Raw genomic sequence first — 18327 nt, forward strand, 5'->3', positions numbered from 1 at the left:
TCTAGCTTAATATAACTTCTTAAAGATAAGGTCCATGCTTGATACACAATTGACTTGGTTTCTGGCTTGTGTAGAAATGTGTGCAAGTCACTCAAATGCTCATGTTTCCCAAGGGGATAGAGAGAAAGGTAAGCACTTACCATCTATGTACCCCACCCCAGCTCTGGACAGATCTTGGTCTCTGCAAGCCCATTCACTCATTCAGCCAATGTTGTTTGATTACCTGTTGCATGCAATGAACTGTGGTAGGCACAATAGGAGGCATGCAAAGATGAAAAATAAGACAAAAAATGGCCTCTTGAATTTATCTTATCTGATCTACCAATCTGCCTGAAAACATCCTAGCTGTCCTTGGTTTATCAAATTTATCACAGTTATCTTGTCAGAGTGGTTAAGTATTATATTCATTCATTCTCATAAAGCTTGTGGGCTCCACACCTCAACCATACTGTAAGAGTATGGGACTCTAACTTCAACTCATTTAAATTATTATTGCTGTGACAAGAACATCTTAAAATCTCTCATTGAATCACCAGTGGTAGCAGCTTTACTTTTTAACACTAAGCAGCAGTTAGAAAATCATATCAAATATTCTGGCAATCTGTTTTAATACTAATTAGTTAATAATGTAATTAGCAAAGAAAGAAATATATTACTATTATGCTGTATTATGACTTAGCTGAAATTGCACATGCAGATGTATAATGTGGAATTTCTAAAAATTCCATTTAGAAAATTTAGCAGTGTATTTAAATATTTCTTATTCACAGGCACCCAGCTGTGATGGAGGAAGCTGTATTTAAATAGTCAAAATTGAAGGTGCCAGCAGATTTCAAACAGAACACGTGAAAGGGAACTTTTTATAAACTTTGTTTTCCTTCTTGGCGTGGATTATTACAACACACTGAAATTGAGGTGTGAGGTTTATTTTAACCATCTATGTACATTTAAATGTTACATGGTGCACTACTTTCTAAACGCACAACTGTCTGATAATATTCACTGGAAGTACTTGTCGACCTGTTCACCTGTGCCAGACACTATTAGCATAAGTGGTCACTAAATTAGTGTACATATTAGAGTTCACTGTAAACATGGTTTTACCTAAGGTGTGGCCATAGTTATTCAAAGCTAACATGCTTTATATACGATTACATATACATATATAATACATATTATATATATTTTATATAAATAAGATATATGTATACACATATATGTGTGTATACAATACATATATGCATATACATAAAATATATATACAGATTATAATGTGTATATATTATATGTATATGTGTGTACATATATCTCTTTGGGCCAGAATCTGTGTTTCACTACAGGAAACTGTAAGGCCGTTTTTAAGTACATTATAGCATTACTAAGCAATCTATACAAGTAAGAGTTCAAGCTTCCTCATATTAAGGCAGGCATAGAATCAAAAATGCAAGAATTATATGAATATTTTTTTCTTTTTCTTTTGGAAACACATAGTGGCAGAGAACAAAGGATTTTTTAATAGTATCTACTATTTATGGAGGGCCATGTGCCAAGCAAGATATTAGGTGCTTTAACAAGTAGTATCTCCTTTAGTCCTCAAAATAATACCATAAACTATTTTATCATGCCCATTGTATAGAGTAATGAAGCAGGGAGGATGTGTGACTTACCAAATATCACATAACTAGTAAGTAGTGGAGACCAGATTTGAATCCAATCTATTTGGCTCTCACATCTGCACTCTTTATTTTCCGTTATGTTATTTTATTTTATTTTACTTTAAGTTCTGGGATACATGTGCAGGCTTGTCACAGAGATACACATCCGCCATGGTGATTTGCTGCATCCATCAACCCATCATCTAGGTTTTAAGCCCCACATGCGTTAGGTATTTGTACTAATGCTCTCCCTCCCCTTGCCCACCACCCCCTGACACGCCCTGGCGTGTGATGTTCCCCTCCTTGTATCCATGTGAGAACAGAGGATTTTTAGGGTAGTAAAACTACTCTACATGACACTATAATGGTGGACACCTAGAACAATAGGTAAAAGACTCACAATTTACTTTGAATTATAGTGGATTTTGTATATGACACTATAATGGTGTCCATCATTATAGTACAACACCAAGAATGTACAACACCAAGAGTGAACCCTTTTGTAAACTATGGACTGGGCTTCATACTGGTGTGTGAATCCGCTGTAACAAATGTACGACTCTGGTGGAGGATGTTGATAAAGGGGAAGGTATGCATGTTTAGGGGTACAGGGATATGGAAAATCTCTACCGTCTTCTAAACTTTCCTGTGAATTGAAAACTGTTCTAAAAAATAGTCCATTTAAAAAAACACATAATAACAAGTTGTAACACTAGGATGAATAATAATTCAGTCAAATCATCGTTAAAGCATGATGAAGCCGACCTCTTCTATTCACCAATGGATATGAAATTGACAGAAGCATATATACTGTTTCCTTTTTTAAAAGGCATATTCACCATTGAAAATAATTGGAAGTTTAATTTTGTATGGTATTATACCAAATGAATAACATAAATTGCTCTTGGAACCTAGCAACCTATATCAGACAGTTAAAAAAAGAATTAAAAACACAAAATATGGGAACCAAACATAAAACCAAGACATGTACAGAGTAAAGTAACATTAAACACCATTTAGCAGCCTTTTAGCAAAGTACTCTACACGATTAGCTAGATTGCAAAATGTATAGAAGTTTAATCTGTTTTCTACAGGATATTCTTCTAAATGACTGAGGACAGTTAAACTTCTACTTTTGCATCATTCCCTTTTTACTTTTACATCAGTCCCATCAGTGGTTTCTCATCTGACATGGTTTTCAGAAACTCAAAGTTTCCTCCTTGATACTTTCTAGTTTAATATCTCTCTTGAAATATGGTAGCTGGAATTGAATACCCAACTCCAGATATGCTATGTCCAACACAAAACAGAAGAAAATTATTATTATAAACACTTATTCATTATTATAAGGCCATTTGCATGACTAAAGCCTGTTTTCATTTGTGGCAATGACACCCACTATTGAATCACATTGCTCTTGTACTCAGTTAATTCTGAAAATGAATCTATATGCTACAGATATAAGTTATCTGACAAGGTGTTAGGAAAAAGACCAGCCACTAGAATCACACAGCCTCCATGTAGCCTTGAGCAACTCAGCTCACCCTTTTTGGACCTCAATGTCTTCATCTATAAAATGGAGATAATAAAATTGCTTTTTCATAGGGTTGTTGGGAAGAGTAGGTAGAATTATACATGGAAATCTCCTCAAACAAAGTCTGGCAGAAGGCAAATTCAAGAGTTATAAAGAACCAGGGGCAGAGAGAGAGATCATGTCCATAGATGAAGGTTCATTAACCTAGAACAATAGGTAAAAGAATCACAATTTACTTGAATATGGAACCAGTATTCAAATACGGCTAGTAATGTTTTTGAGAAAAACCATTCAGTGCAGAGGCCAGAAACAGAGAAGAAAGTAAGCCTTCTGGGATCTGGAGATTTCCCAGGAGAGAGAAAAGAAATGAAGGCATGCAGGAAGCCACTTGCTTTAAGCAAGGAGATCATAAAAGTAAACTTTAGGTGGGAGAGAGGGACATACTATGAAAGTGATCCTGAAAGAGACTGAAATTTCCGCAAATTCAAAATTACAAATGAACTTCTGAAATACTAATATAGTGCTGGTGCAAGCCTGAATCTACTTTGCACCAGAGTCTAAGTGGGTAAACTTAGCATTGAATATTATATGACTATAAGTTGCAGTTTTTCTGAAATATTTATTTATTTTGAGACGAAGTCTTGCTCTGTGGCCCAGGCTGGAGTGCAGTGGTGTGATCTTGGCAGACTGAAACCTCTGCCTCCTGGGTTCAAGCGATTCTCCTGCCTCAGCCTCCTGAGTAGCTGGGATTACAGGCATGTGCCACCACACCCAGCTAATTTTTGTATTTTTAGTAGAGATGGGGTTTCGCCATGTTGGCCAGGCTGGTCTTGACCGCCTGACCTCAGGTGATCTTCCCGCCTCGGCCTCCCAAAGTGCTAGGATTATAGGCATGAGACACCGTGCCCAGCCCTCTGAAATATTTCTGATATCAAATTGTCTCTCTTAATATCAGACTGGGGCCAATTTTCATTTAGAAAACAGAGACATTATCTTATTCTGGCAAGCATAAGAATTTATAGAGAAAGACAAAGAGTGTAATAACTTTGAAAGATGGTTGAACTCTATATAACCAGTATCATATGATTTCCTAGAACTAGAATCTCCATGAGAGCAAGCACTGTTTAGTTCAACTACTGAAACCATAGGGGTTAGCACAATTCCTGGCATGAAGTAAGTGTTCAATGATGACCTGTTGAGTGAATGAAGGATAGACATTTGTATTAACTTATTAACCTCAATATTTTTCCCCATAGTGATTATGAGAAAAACACTTTAATCAAGAAGGAAGGGTATTTGGGAGGACAAGAAAAAGACCACCTGCTAAATCCTATTTTATAACCAGTCTTACAGTGAAAAGGACCCTCAGGGGCTACACTGTATTGCAGAAATGATAAAGATGAGAGAAACACAGGGTAATATATGGAAGCCTGTATAAAGGAAAAAAGATCCAAAGATCTTGTCTGGACCAAAGGCATTTAATTTGTGGAAGGGCAGTGTAGCTCCCCTAGATTTATCCATTATTAAATTTTAAAATTTCCATTATTAATATTTTCATATTTACCTGTTATACTGTAATCAACTAGACATAGCCTTAGTTTCTTACTATTGCAACTAAAAGGTGAACGTAATCTTAGAAATTATTATAACCGCTTTAAAATTAAATTTAAATATCTAACCAAAATCAGCCTGCTGAGTTCTCCAGATTTTCCACCAGGTACACAGATGTATGCCACTGCCTACGGTCCTTGCCAGTGTGACCACGGCACATCCTATGGTAAGAACAGGCCAAGAGATTTGGAAGGTTGGCATCAATAACTGGTGTAATTTAATAAACTATATTATGGAACAATATGCCTATGAAAGTCACCTGCCGTTGACAGTTTTGTCATCTCAGAAGATGAATCCTGATTACCAAGAATAATTTTTGTTGCTGCTACACAATGTAAATAAAATGGAGTATGTTCGGAACTGCCTTCTTGGTACTTCCACACTGCCTCTTAATCTTTTCATCATCAAGAGAAAAGAGTAATGGAAAACTAACTCAAAAAGGAGGAAGGCAGGACTAAGGAATCAGACCCTTTGAGAATGTCACTGTATAGGGAAGAACACCTACTGACTGAGTCCTGGTTACAGCAAAGAAACATGGCAGGAGTAGCGGAAGAAGGTATTCCTAAGAATTATTTGTAACCTCACGAAAGAAAAAGGGCTGTATCCGCTATCCCTATTTCTTCCCTTGATTTTTGTGTGTGTACACACACACACACACAAACACACAAACATACATAATAATTCATATATATGTATATATACACGGTGTGTGGATGTGTGCAAGTGCACACAATTTCTTTTTTCCTCTCTGCGATTTTCCCCCTTGTTATTTGATATGAACATTTTCGCTAGCAGTTAAGTTTACAATATAAGCTTTAGATTATAAAATGTTTAGGTGGAATTTAAGGCTATTTAATATCAGCCAGAGATGGACCTCATAAATGTTGGAACTTTGTGTTAGGGGAAAGGGGAAAATATCTTTATTTGGAGGAAGGATAGAAAGCATAGAGTTTTGTTTTATAGAAGTTAAATACTTGTAGGAAGTCTACAGATACTAAGTAATGAGAGTAGGCTGTGGTGATTGTTATTAAGCTGTTGTCTCTCAGCTACAAATAAACAATTCTATACATTGTTTTGTGGTGCTGGCACCAGGATGGGACTCTGCATACCACATCTCTCCTTTGCTACGTGGTTTTGCCGGTAGGAGCACTATTTGCCAATAGAGGGAGGCTACAAAATTGAAAGAGAAAGAAGACATCTGATCCTACCGGATTACTTGCTAATCCTGTCGGCCTTGCCCAACCACTGCCCTTTACCCTGCCAGTAGCAGTTAGTTCCAGTCTCAATTTTCCTTCCAAAAAACATGTTTCTGTTCATCCATCATGACTATATTAGTTACCTGCCTTATGGAGTCATCAAGAAAAAATTTTGTGCATCATACTGAGAACCAGGAGACACAGGTTTTTATAATTGTTTTTTTATTTTTGTCTTTTTCTTGTTCCTAACTTACAGACTAAGGTAACCTTAATCAAGTCAGCTTTGTGTGTTTCTTATATTATAAATAGTGATGTGCTTTTTATAATCTACAAGAGTATTGTAAGCATAAATAAGAAAATACCGGTGAAGATCCTTAGATTCAGAAAAGAATAAAATTTTGTGCTAAGATTCAATATGAATCTTGGAAATAATTTTTAATATTAAGCCTTTTGGAAAATATACAGGCAACAATCCAGATGAATGACTAATAAACAGAAAATCAGTCAAATAAAATTACAGCAGCAGTAGCAGGGAAAATATGTTTTTTTCTTCCCAAATAATTTATTTAAAGAAAAATTAAACTTCAAGTAGATTGAATAGCAACAGGGGATTTCAGTATAAGATGCTGAACACCAAATATTTTGGAATGGCTATTTTTTTGGCTTTCATCTATCCTTCTTTCTTTATGGAAGAGAGTACAAGAGGGGATGGGAGGTGTTTGTTTGTACAGTAAAGCTATGGAATTGAGAAGAGTAATGACAAATCTTGACTACTAAATTTCTAATGTAATCTTTGCTCAAACTCCAATGCAAGAATCCCATAAGAACTGTTTATTGGTGCTGGGATGAGGAAAATCACGAGTTAAGTCCTATGTTAGAAATAAAAACCAGCAAAATTTTTAAAAAGGGTAAAATCTCTTGACATCCATAAATAACAATTAGAAGACATCACTGTCAGGCTGAGGTAGAAGTCCCAAGGCTAAACGGCTATAAGAAGTGTATTTCAAGTCTGTTTTGACTTATTAAGACAGTCAAACTATTAAAAAAATCCACATTTTAGCCTTGTTAAAATAATTTTAGTAAGATTTCTCTCTTTCTTGAAATATTTATCAAATGACCCATTTAAATATTGAGGCACATCTGTGTATACTGGTTAAAAATAAAAAGAGATAATGTAAAACTAGACCTGCTTATATTTAAGATACTATTGCCAGCTGCTCTTATTTCCTGAGAACAAGTTTCAGTTTCCTAGTTGTTATTTCTCAATCACCACATATATATATATATATATATAATCCGATCTACCAATCTGCCTGAAAATGTCCTAGCTGTCCTTGGTTTATCAAATTTATCACAGGTACCTTGTCAGAGTGGTTAAGTATTATATTCATTCATTCTCATAAAGCTTGTGGGCTCCACACCTCAACCATACTGTAAGACTATGGGACTCTAACTTCAACTCATTTAAATTATTATATATATGTAGTAGAGAAGATATATATATATGTATATGTGTGTGTGTATATATATATATAGTAGAGAAGATAGTTTTTATTGTATTTGGCTCTCAGTTCCACTTGGGAAGCCAAGTCCCTAACACTATATACACTGTATACAGTTGACCCTCAGTATCAGTGCATTCAACCAACTGTGGACACAATGAGATTGCATCTCACGCCAGTCAGAATGGCAATTATTAAAAAGTCAAGAAACAATAGATGTTGGCAAGGTTGTGGAGAAATAGGAACACCTTTACACTGTTGGTGGGAATGTAGATTAGTTCAAGAATTGTGGAAGACAGTGTGGAGATTCCTCAAAGACCTAGAACCAGAAATATCATTCAATCCAGTAATCCCATTACTGAGTACATACCCAAAGGAATGTAAATCATTCTATTATAAAGATATATGCACACATATGTTCACTGCAGCACTGTTCACAACATCAAAGTCATGGAACCAACCCAAATACCCATCAGTGATAGACTGGATAAAGAAAATGTGGTACGTAAACACCATGGAATACTCTGCAGCCATAAAAACAAACAAGATCATGTCCTTTGCAGGGACATGGATGGACCTGGAAGCCATTATCCTCAGCAAACTCATGCAGGAACAGAAAACCAAATGCCGCATGTTCTTACTTGTAAGTGCGAGCTGAACAATGAGAACACATGGACACAGGGAGGGGAACAACACACACTGGAGCATGTTTGGGGGTGAGGTATGGAACGTATCAGGAAGAATAGCTAATGCATGCTGGGCTTAATACTTAGGTGATGGGTTGATAGGTGCAGCAAACCACCATGGCACATCTATACCTATGTAACAAACCTGCACATGTACCCCAGAACTTAAAATATGAATTTCAAAAGATCTTCATTAAAAAAACAATATAACAATAAAAATAATACAGTATAACAACTATTTACATAGTATTTACATTATATTAGATATTACAAGTAATCTAGAGATAATTTAAAGTATACAGGAGAATGGGCATAGGTTATATACAAGTACTATGCCATTTTATGTAAGGGAATTGAACATCTTTGAATTTTGGTGTCCTGGGGGTTCTGAAACCAACTCCCCACAGATACCAAGAGAGGATTGTAATATTCACATTCCTGAAAACAACATGAGGATCTTTTCCTTTTTCATGATTTGCAAAATCAAATTTGAGAAGACCCTTATTGTTTTGGTACCTTCTTCCATTTTATTTCTTTTGCATATGTGAACTACTTCAATTTCTGGCCCTTCCAAATGATTCAGTTTCTTATTTTATAGAACATTTCCTGTTAATGTACTTTCCAAATATGCCTGGCACATGGTAAATTTTGACTCTCTATTCTGGAGGAATATCAAAAATTTGGACTGTGTCATCTCCAGAAGGACATACAAGTTGTTGACCTTGCCATGTGATGGAAGGCAGTGTTCTGATTTTCTTAATTTCCTTGAATATGTGCCATGGAAGCTTACCATTATTGCCTTCAACTATAGTTATTTCACAACATTTTATAAAACCGAGAAATTTAGTAAAGTCTGAAAATGAGCGGTCAGTAAAGGGCATATTCAATCAATGCATTGTATAGTATTATTTATGATAACACAATACATTATATAGTATTGTTTATTATAACACAATATACATTCTGTAGTATTGTTTATTGTAACATGGTCTCATCTGCTTTATCACTAAACTAAGTGATCTAGGAGGCAGAGGCAGTTTCCTTCACCTTGGCACCCAAAGCCTGATGAATTATAGGCATTCAATAAAGATTTAATAAAGTGAACTTTATGGTTGAGCAGATTTTTTGTAGTCAGTCACCTCTACTAAAACTCCATATATTCTTGAAATTCTTGGAGTTCTTGGAGAACAAAAGGAAAGATAATTTTCTATTACTAGGACAGAATAAAGCATGCTCATTTGTTTTAGGTGTACATTTTGATTCTTCCAATGTGCAGCTATCAAATCAACCATTAGGATGGGGATGGCAAGGTTTGTTTTAATTCTAGAGAGCTTGTTTCTATGTGGTTCACAATGTGATGTGGCTCACTAGGAAGTCTCAGGATTAAATTCGCCCTTTCCCAGAAAAGCTCTGAGTACAAACGTGTTTAATTCAGAATTTTCAATCAGTGATAAAGAGGACAATATGCTTTGTTTTTTAAAAAAGGTAATTACTTGAAGTGGTTAATGAGTTAAGAACAAAGAGCTGCTTGAGAGTTACGTGTAATTTAGATATTGTGTGCACTAGTATGCTAAAATGTCATTTGTTTCTCCTTTATCCATTTTCCCCTCTAGGCTAGTCTGTTCTTGCTACTAGTCTTAATAAATGATAAAATCAGAATCTCAAATGAATTGGAGATACCTTATATAATATTTAATAATGAGCTGAAAAAGAGACCCAAATATATTCACTTTTTGAGCTACAATCCAGTTAACCATCAGTCCTTGCCAGTCCTTTGTTACTATGAAAATACTATGTGAAACTATTCCTTATAGAGTTACCACTGCTTACCAAACTCAACATGTTTTACATAAGACATGCTTACCTCAGAAATTTCTCTTTTACAAAATCTGACAACCTTTCACAAATGCTTTTAAACCAAAGAGAATTTGTCAATATATTTAATTTCGTGTTTAAATTTTGGTAGTAACGTTGAGACCCTCAAACTATCATGTAAATCTTCTGTTTGCAAGACATAATTGGAGAAAAGATCAGCACAACTCTGGCCGCTCACTAAATTTTAGATTGGAAAATGGCATTTCTTTTACCTTTGTCCAGATATCCTCTTAAAGTATACAAGGAGGGGTAGGAAAGAAAGGTAAGATTCCCAGAACCATGGTGCCCTCACAGGGATAGCCTGCCATATGTCATAGAGGACAGATTCTGAAGGAGAAAATCTGAATGACTTTCAACAAAATTCCTCTCCTTTCAAAGCTCAGGAAACTCACATCTCAAAACATAGGCAAAGAAATGAAAGGAATAATCATTATATGGTCCATTTGTGATTTTTTTTTTTTCATTGCCCTGAGTGGCTGAATCCTGTAGTTTGGTTTTCTGGATATTTCTTCATCCATAAAGATAATAAAAATGAAATTTCATAGAATAGCTTCAGCTATAAATGGAAGTAAAATGCCCAACAACTTGAACTCTATGGGGGAAAAAAAGTTGTCTAGCGGCCATCCTTAGAATTTTTTTTTACCTTAGAATTGTTTTACTAGAGAAGGTATAAATAGAATTGAGATGATGTAAGTTAGATGTCACCATTTCCAACAATGAATATTGTAAGAAAAGTCAAATAACAATGGATATAATAGGCACTATATCTGCCTGAATATTTATTGGATGATTGAGATTGACTTACTTTACACATAATTTATCACACGAATGTGATCTTAGGTATAATTGCACCACATCTTGTCAGATCTGACTTGCTTTTCTCTAAAAACAGCATATGCTACTCTTATGACAAAATAATCTTAGATAGAAGAATGCTAGTTCTTTAAGTCATTAAGTTTCTAAAAATATACATTTCCACTAGCAAAATGATAAAATTAGTGCCCCCAACTCACCTGAAATTTTTTTGCACGTAGATTACAAACATTAAAGCTATATACACGTTGGTTCCTTTTTTCCTTTGCTTTCTCTTTTCCTGTTTGTTTCCCTAAAAAAAAAAAAACCAGTGACAGGATTCAGAAAAAAAATATTTTTAACATTCTCTCCAGGGCCATTATGAGGAATTTTGTTGCAAAAATGATAATACCCACTTTTGTGGGTCTGACATGTAGAGAATGAGATTCTAGGTTATTCTGGCAAGCAAGGCAAGTAAGATTATTTTAAAAAATAGTAATGGAATCTGCAATCCTCAATTCTACAGAGATTATTGTTACAATTAACTTTTAAAAAACTAATAATATGTGAAATGAGAATAGAGAAGTAACTAAAGGATACCAGGAGGGGTAAGAACAGATGGATTTATTTTTAAATAATAGTTCTAGCTTTTGAAATAAACAAAAGATACATTGAATTAATCCAACCACTCTCTTCTACTTGCCATCCTTAGACTCAAGAAGAGAAATAATGTATGGTCTGAATTATTATTATTATTATTTTTGTATATGTGGAAGGCTTTTCTGTTTATCAATAGAAGGAAATAAAAATATTCTGCCAGAAAGACACAGTGCTAGGTGTTTCTCAAACATTATACTTGTTAATCCTCATAAACTCAGGAGGATTGAGTTTGTCCTGCCCACTTTACAGAAAGGCAATGAAAGCTCAGAGAAGTTAACCGCCTTAAATCATAGAACTACTAAATAGTGAAGCAAGAAATTAACACCAAGTTCATCTGGTTCCAAATTTCACACTCCTGAAACCCTGATAGATCTAATTTTATGTTTCCTGAATATTTACAAAACAGCAACAATTTCAAAAATTCTGTAATTAATTTTCTGAATAATTCACTGGAGATTCTAGTCTACCCTCAGTGAGCTCCCCGTGACTGGGTGTAGTCAAGCATTGAGTGTTCATCTGATAAAATACCCGTTTTGTGAGTGCTTAAACTAGAAAAACTTTAAGGTTCCTTCAAATCCTGTTTCTAATTGATAACCAAACTGTGCACCTGAAAGAGAAGAAATTCTCTGTGATGACACTTTTTCCTATACCATGATCCCTTTACATGGGACCTGAGGACAGTTTACTCATGGCAACCTTAGGTGGGTAGACATCACTCAATTTGCGTCAGAGTGGGGAATTAGCAGCTCCAAATTCAAACTGAAAAAGAAGGTAGTCAATCACAGATGCATGACACTAGCTTACACAGATGTTCTGCTTTCCTCTGACTCACTCTTTGAGGCTTGGAAAGGGATAAACTTTATTTTAATATAGCAATTGCAATACAGTCATACCATAACTCATATTTTTATATTATGCCTTTTTTTGCCTTGTTTTATGCCTCCGTTTTTGACCCAACCTTTGGATTGTTCAAGAGCCTCTAAAACAAAGGAGGAGGAGCTGAGAACAAGATCAACTTTTTATTTTTAATTTTTGTGGGTACATAGTAGGTATATACAGTTATGGGATACACCAGATGTATTGATACAGGCATGCAATGTGAAATAAGCATATCATGGAGAATGGGGTATGCAGCCCCTCAAGCATTTGACCTTTGAGTTACAAACAATCCAATTACTCTTTAAGTTATTTAAATGTACAACGAAGTTATTATTGGCTATGACCACATGTTATGCTATTAAGTAGCGGGTATCATCCATTCTTTCTAATTATTTTTCGATATTATCTCATCCCAGTTAAGATCACTTTTGGACGAAAGGTTGAAGTGTATATTTCTAAGGAAAAGTAATATTGTTATAAAAGTATCGAACAAAAGACCCTCAATATTTTTGCAAAACAATAATATTTTGCTAGCTAGGGACAACACTGTGGTTCCCAAGATAGAGTTGAACATGGTAAAAACAGAAAGATTTTTATCAACTTACTATCTCTCTGATAAAGCTTCGGTTGGTGTTATGGAACTTTTACAGCCCATAAGAGTAATTCTCACACTAGATTGTTTAGCTATTAACTTCCTATTTTTTTATTTTATGATCTTTATTATCTTTGAGTTGTCTGAGGGCTGTTGAGCTTGTGGCTGGGCCCTAATATTTGACAGTGAGATTTCTTCGAGTTAGAGAATATATAGAAAAAAAGACACTATTTTGTCAGCATCCCTGGCTTAGCAATATTCTAAACCACATAGGTGGTTCTAGTTGGCCATAGGGATAAGTACTCACTAGGGGCCAAAGTTACAAAGATCCTGCAAAACAACATACACCTCTTTATTATTATTCTAAAAATAATAATTTCTGAGTGAAATAGTATTTGAAAAATTAGCCAATGCCTTGCTGCACAGACTTTAATACATTTACAGATAATGCCTTAGTTTCTGAAAAGGACACCAGGTTACCAGCTGTACTATAAAGAAGTCTGAGGAAAATGGAAGGTCAGGTTAATTGATATAACCTAATCAAACAATCAACTAGTCTCACATTTTCCATTTCATTTGGTATCCTATTTTATAACAATTCTTTTGTCTTAACTGGAATAAGTCTAGGGATGAACACTACTGCTTTGCATGGTGTGATGGTTAATACTGAGTGTCAACCTGATTGGATTGAAGGATGCAAAGTATTGATCCTGGGTGTGTCTGTGAGGGTGTTGCCAAAGGAGATCAACATTTGAGTCAGTGGACTGGGAAAGGCAGACCCACCCTTAATCTGGGTGGGCAACATCTAATCAGCTGCCAGGGAATATAAAGTAGGCAGGAAAATGTAAAAAGGCGAGACTGGCTTAGCCTCCTAGCCTACATCTTTCTCCCATGCTGGATGCTTTCTGCCCTTGAACGTCAGACTCGAAGTTCTTTAGCCTTGCGACTCAGACTGGCTTCCTTGCTCCTCAGCTTGCAGACAGCCTAACGCAGGACCTTGTGATCGTGCAAGTTAATACTACTTAATAAACTCCTATATATGTATACACACACACATATATATATATACTATTAGTTCTGTCCCTCTAGAGAACCCTGACTAATACACATGGCTCCATTTGGTAATAGTGAAAGTTATTATCCCTAATAAGGAACATTTGAGACATCATCACAGATGCAGAATCAACTCAGGTATGAGAGTTGAAAGAGCAGAATGGATAGAACAAGGCTACTGTTGGCAAAGGGTAAAATCAGTTGATTCAAGAGACCTTGTCATGCAGAATTGATGTGAACTGTTTTTAATGTCATTTATTTGTTTATTCTTGTGCTGAGTATTCATACTTTAATACTTGAAAACATTTATGTCTCAAGTATTTATCTTTGGAAAACGTATTCTGCTTTCAAATCTATCCCTTTCTCTTTTTTTTTGAGACAGGGCTGCTCTGTCGCTCAGGCTAGAGTGCAGTGGCGTGATGACGGCTCACTGCAGCCTTGTCCTCCTAAGCTTAAGCGATCCTCCCACCTCAGCCTCCCTAGTACCTGGGACTACAGGTGCACCCCACCACGCCTGGCTATTTTTTTTAATTTTACTTTTTATAGAGATGGCTTTTCACCTTGTTGCCCAGACTGTTTGTCTTGGCATCCTAATGTGCTGAGATTATAGGCGTAAGTCACCATGCCCAGCCTGCTTTCAAGTCTATTCTGCTTTCAAAGTTAAAAATTCCCTAGTTCCCCTGTGAAAATGAAAACATGGTGTAGTGGAAAACTTCAAGATCCAGGGTCAAACCTTGACTGTCACTTACTCACCATGTGACCTCGGGCAAACTGTTTACCTTCCCTGAATTTATTTTATTTTATTTTATTCTATTTTATTTTATTTTGTTATTTTATTTTATTTTATGTTATGTTATGTTATGTTATGTTATTTTATTATTTTGAGAGAGTCTCACTCTGTTGCCTGGGCTGGAGTGCAGTGGCATGGCCACAGTTGACGGCGGCCTTGACCTCCTCGGCTCAAGTGATCCTCCCGCCTCAGCCTTCCAAGTACCTGGGGCTACAAGCATGTGCCACCATTCCCCACTAATTTTTGTATTTGTTGTAGAGAAGGTTTTTCCCATATTGCCCAGGCTGGTTTTGAAATCCTGGGCTCAAGCGATCTCCCCACCTCAGCCTCACAAAGTGCTGGGATTACAGGAATGAGCCACCATGCCTGGCCACCTAACCTCATTTTTAAAATAAGTATAATAATCCCTTCCTTGTTCATAGAACTAAGTGAAATATTTGTAGGCAACATAGCAAAGAAGAGGCACTCAACAGATAGTAGCTACTATTGTATGGGTTAGATTATGATCTGAAAACTTCCTTTCATGTTCTGAATTCCACGAAATTTGTAAAAATGAGCTATTAGTATGTTTTTCAAATTGTATAGATAGAAAAAAAGGGTTCCATTGTCATATAAGTTTGTGAAATGCCACATGCCACCCCCCTTTTCCCTTGGTAAACAAAAGTTCATTTAAACATAATTAATTGTGTTGAAAAACCCCAAAGTAAAAATAAAATGTTTAGCTTTATGGAACCAAGGGTCTTTTAACTTATTTGATCATGGAAACATTTCTTCCTAGAAGATATATTAACATCCTAAGAACTTTCTTGTATTCACTTAAAGAAATAGCAAGTGTGTGGCCGGGTGTGGTGGCACATGCCTGTAATCCCAGAACTTTAGGAGGCCGAGATGGGCGGATCACCTGAGGTCAGAAGATCGAGACCAGCCTGGACAACATGGCAAAACTCCGTCTCTACTAAAAATACAAAAATTAGCTGGGCATGGTGGCACATGCCTGTAATCCCAGCTACTCAGGTGGCTGAGGGAGGAGAATTGCTTGAACCCAGGAGGCAGAGGTTGCAGTGAGCCGAGATCACACTACTGCACTCCAGCCTAGGTGACAGAGCGAGGCTCTGTCTGAAAAATAAAGAAATAAAAATGAAAGAGAAATAGCAAGTTTGTGACTGTTAAAATGCCAGAATATAAAGAAATCTTCAATATTAAAAAAACTGAATAATCTGTGATACCTGGATACAAAAATTAAGGCTGATTTGATTTTGAACAGCAGCAAGACAAGGCAAGATAAATGAGGAATACAGTGAAAGTGAAAGATAACTGACTAGGGCCAAGATTTGGCATTATAATCACTTTCAGTTGTTTAGTGTTTTAATGACTTAATTCCAAACTGCCTTTGGAACTAAGGGTATTCAGGATCTTGTTGAAATTCTTAGTGCAGTTGTTTTTTTCCCTGATGGAGGGAGACACAGTATATCAGTATAGACCTACGATTCTGGTTGTACTCCTAAGAAGCCAAGATGAAATAAGGTAAAACATTTGGAGGAAGACTGTGAGGGTATTGCAAAACTCACAATATTTGAATTCTTACATTTTAGGAAGAACATCAAATTTGTTTTTTTTTTCCAATGGCCATAAATAGTGCTGGAGTTTTCTTAACACTTTTATTTATGTATGTATTCACTTCCTTTGTTAAGCTAGCAATTCTGCATCACTTCCTACTGTTCTATTGGGATGTCACCTGTAATCCTAGGAGACAGAAAAGGGACTGCGAGACTAAAGGATTGGGTTTTTAAATTACTTCGAAAGCAAAATAAGCAGAAAACATGGAAGTTGTTACTTCTGTTTTATTTTATGAGCGTCCACTTTATCTTTTTAAGTAGAAAAATATTTTATTTTAAAGCATTCATTTTAAAAAGTTGAACATTAATCACAGACAAGTTCTGAGGAATATTGTGAATTGTAATTTATCGATGATCTAGCTGCGGCTGCTTTCAGATTTGTCTCCATATCCATATGAAAAATAACATTTCACAGTTATTGCAGTTAAATATAGCCAAGTCTCAGAACAGTTTCTAAAGTTGAATAAAGATAGGCATTTAAATCATCTGATATTTACTGTCCAAATCTGGCCTTTTCAGTTATCACAGTACTTAGAATTTTCAGGTAAACTTTTTTTGCTCATTCTATTGACTCTTGTTAACATTTATAGTGAAAGACAAACATTTCACCTATCCGGATAAAATATATTCAGCTTCCTGAATTGTTAACATTTAGAATAAAGGCCACCTTGTTTTGCTACCCATTACTACTTTCAAATTGCATTATACAATAAAATGCAAATATGAGTTATTAATTAACAGGATCTGTTTTGTCCAAACGTGCAACAGTAGAGGGATTTTTCAACATTCTGCAGCTGTTACCTATGAAGGAAACACCATTCACTTTACTAAAAGGAGCTGCACAAGTACATATGTTGTTATAGACGAAAATTTAGTGTTTCCTTAAGCAATGCTATTTCATAATGGATTTCACATTGACTATAATAAATGTTACCAATGCTGCCTAATTTCTGTCTCTAGGTTGTTTTTAAAAGAGAGGATGATTAAAGTTTTCAAGGCAATGTGGAGTGAAGGTAGAGAAAGAGTTGTTCATGAAAGACACAATGTTTAGCAAGGTCATAAAGAAATATGCCCATATATGCATATCTATTTAAATGTTCATTTACATGTTGTATGTGCATCTCTGTATACATGTTGTGCCTGGCCAACATTCCTGTGAATATAACCTGAAGGAAGTACCATAAAATGACAAAAGAAGAAAAACAATAAAACATACATATGAATGACTACGATAGACGGTATAGAAGGTAGGCCATTATTCACAAATAATGCAATAAATCCTTTGCCCATCAGATGTTTTTACCTAGATTTGGGGCCTTTAAAACATCAACCAATTATGGTAAATGTTTAACTGTAGGAGTTCAGGCAGACAGCCAAATTCTGGTTTCAAAGCTGTTGCTAGTTTTAGCTTAAAGGTTTTTTTTTTTTTTTTTTTTCATTTTTAAGCAAGAACATTTCTGGATACCGGTTGTGCTCTATTGTGGCTAGAGCCGCTGGAATTTGAATAAGTGAATTGGGCAGCACATTGGTCCTGAAGAAATGGGCCTGGCAGTATTACCTGAACGTGGCAAATAGTAGGCTACCAAGAGTCCTAGGGAAATACTTCCCATTTATAACTTAGCTCTACTTACCTAAAGCTAGTTTATTCCCACAGACACGAAGAGTGAGTGGTTTTTCTTAGCCAAGCTCCTACAAAAAACAGCAAGGTTGGGGGATGGGAGCACATGGAATGTTTATGCCTTTTGTTTAGGAAAGCCAGGTGTCTGAAATACATACATGATAGCCAACTCCTCTGCTCCCCTCCCCCAGGTTTACTTATTTTCTTAACAAGCTTATTGACGAAATTATCAATCTGCATGTAACTGTTTGGAACATTGGCCCTTCCT

General features: G+C 35.8%; 2 long non-coding RNA genes across 2 annotated transcripts in view; both read right to left on the reverse strand.

Annotated features, from left to right (window-relative positions):
• Nucleotides 1-18307, reverse strand: part of LOC105485085 (uncharacterized) — a 40457-nt gene extending 22150 nt beyond the window's left edge. The window contains exons 1-2 of the long non-coding RNA XR_989340.3: nt 18073-18307; nt 11073-11164 (exon numbers count right to left, since the gene is read on the reverse strand). This is a non-coding gene — a long non-coding RNA (uncharacterized lncRNA). The remainder of the gene's footprint in view (nt 1-11072; nt 11165-18072) is intronic.
• The window catches only part of LOC139360761 (uncharacterized), a 209948-nt gene that overhangs the window by 81715 nt on the left and 109906 nt on the right, over nt 1-18327 (reverse strand). The gene's annotated exons all lie outside the window — the stretch shown is intronic.

This window comes from Macaca nemestrina, chromosome X, assembly GCF_043159975.1.
Source record: "Macaca nemestrina isolate mMacNem1 chromosome X, mMacNem.hap1, whole genome shotgun sequence".
NCBI lineage: Eukaryota > Metazoa > Chordata > Mammalia > Primates > Cercopithecidae > Macaca > Macaca nemestrina.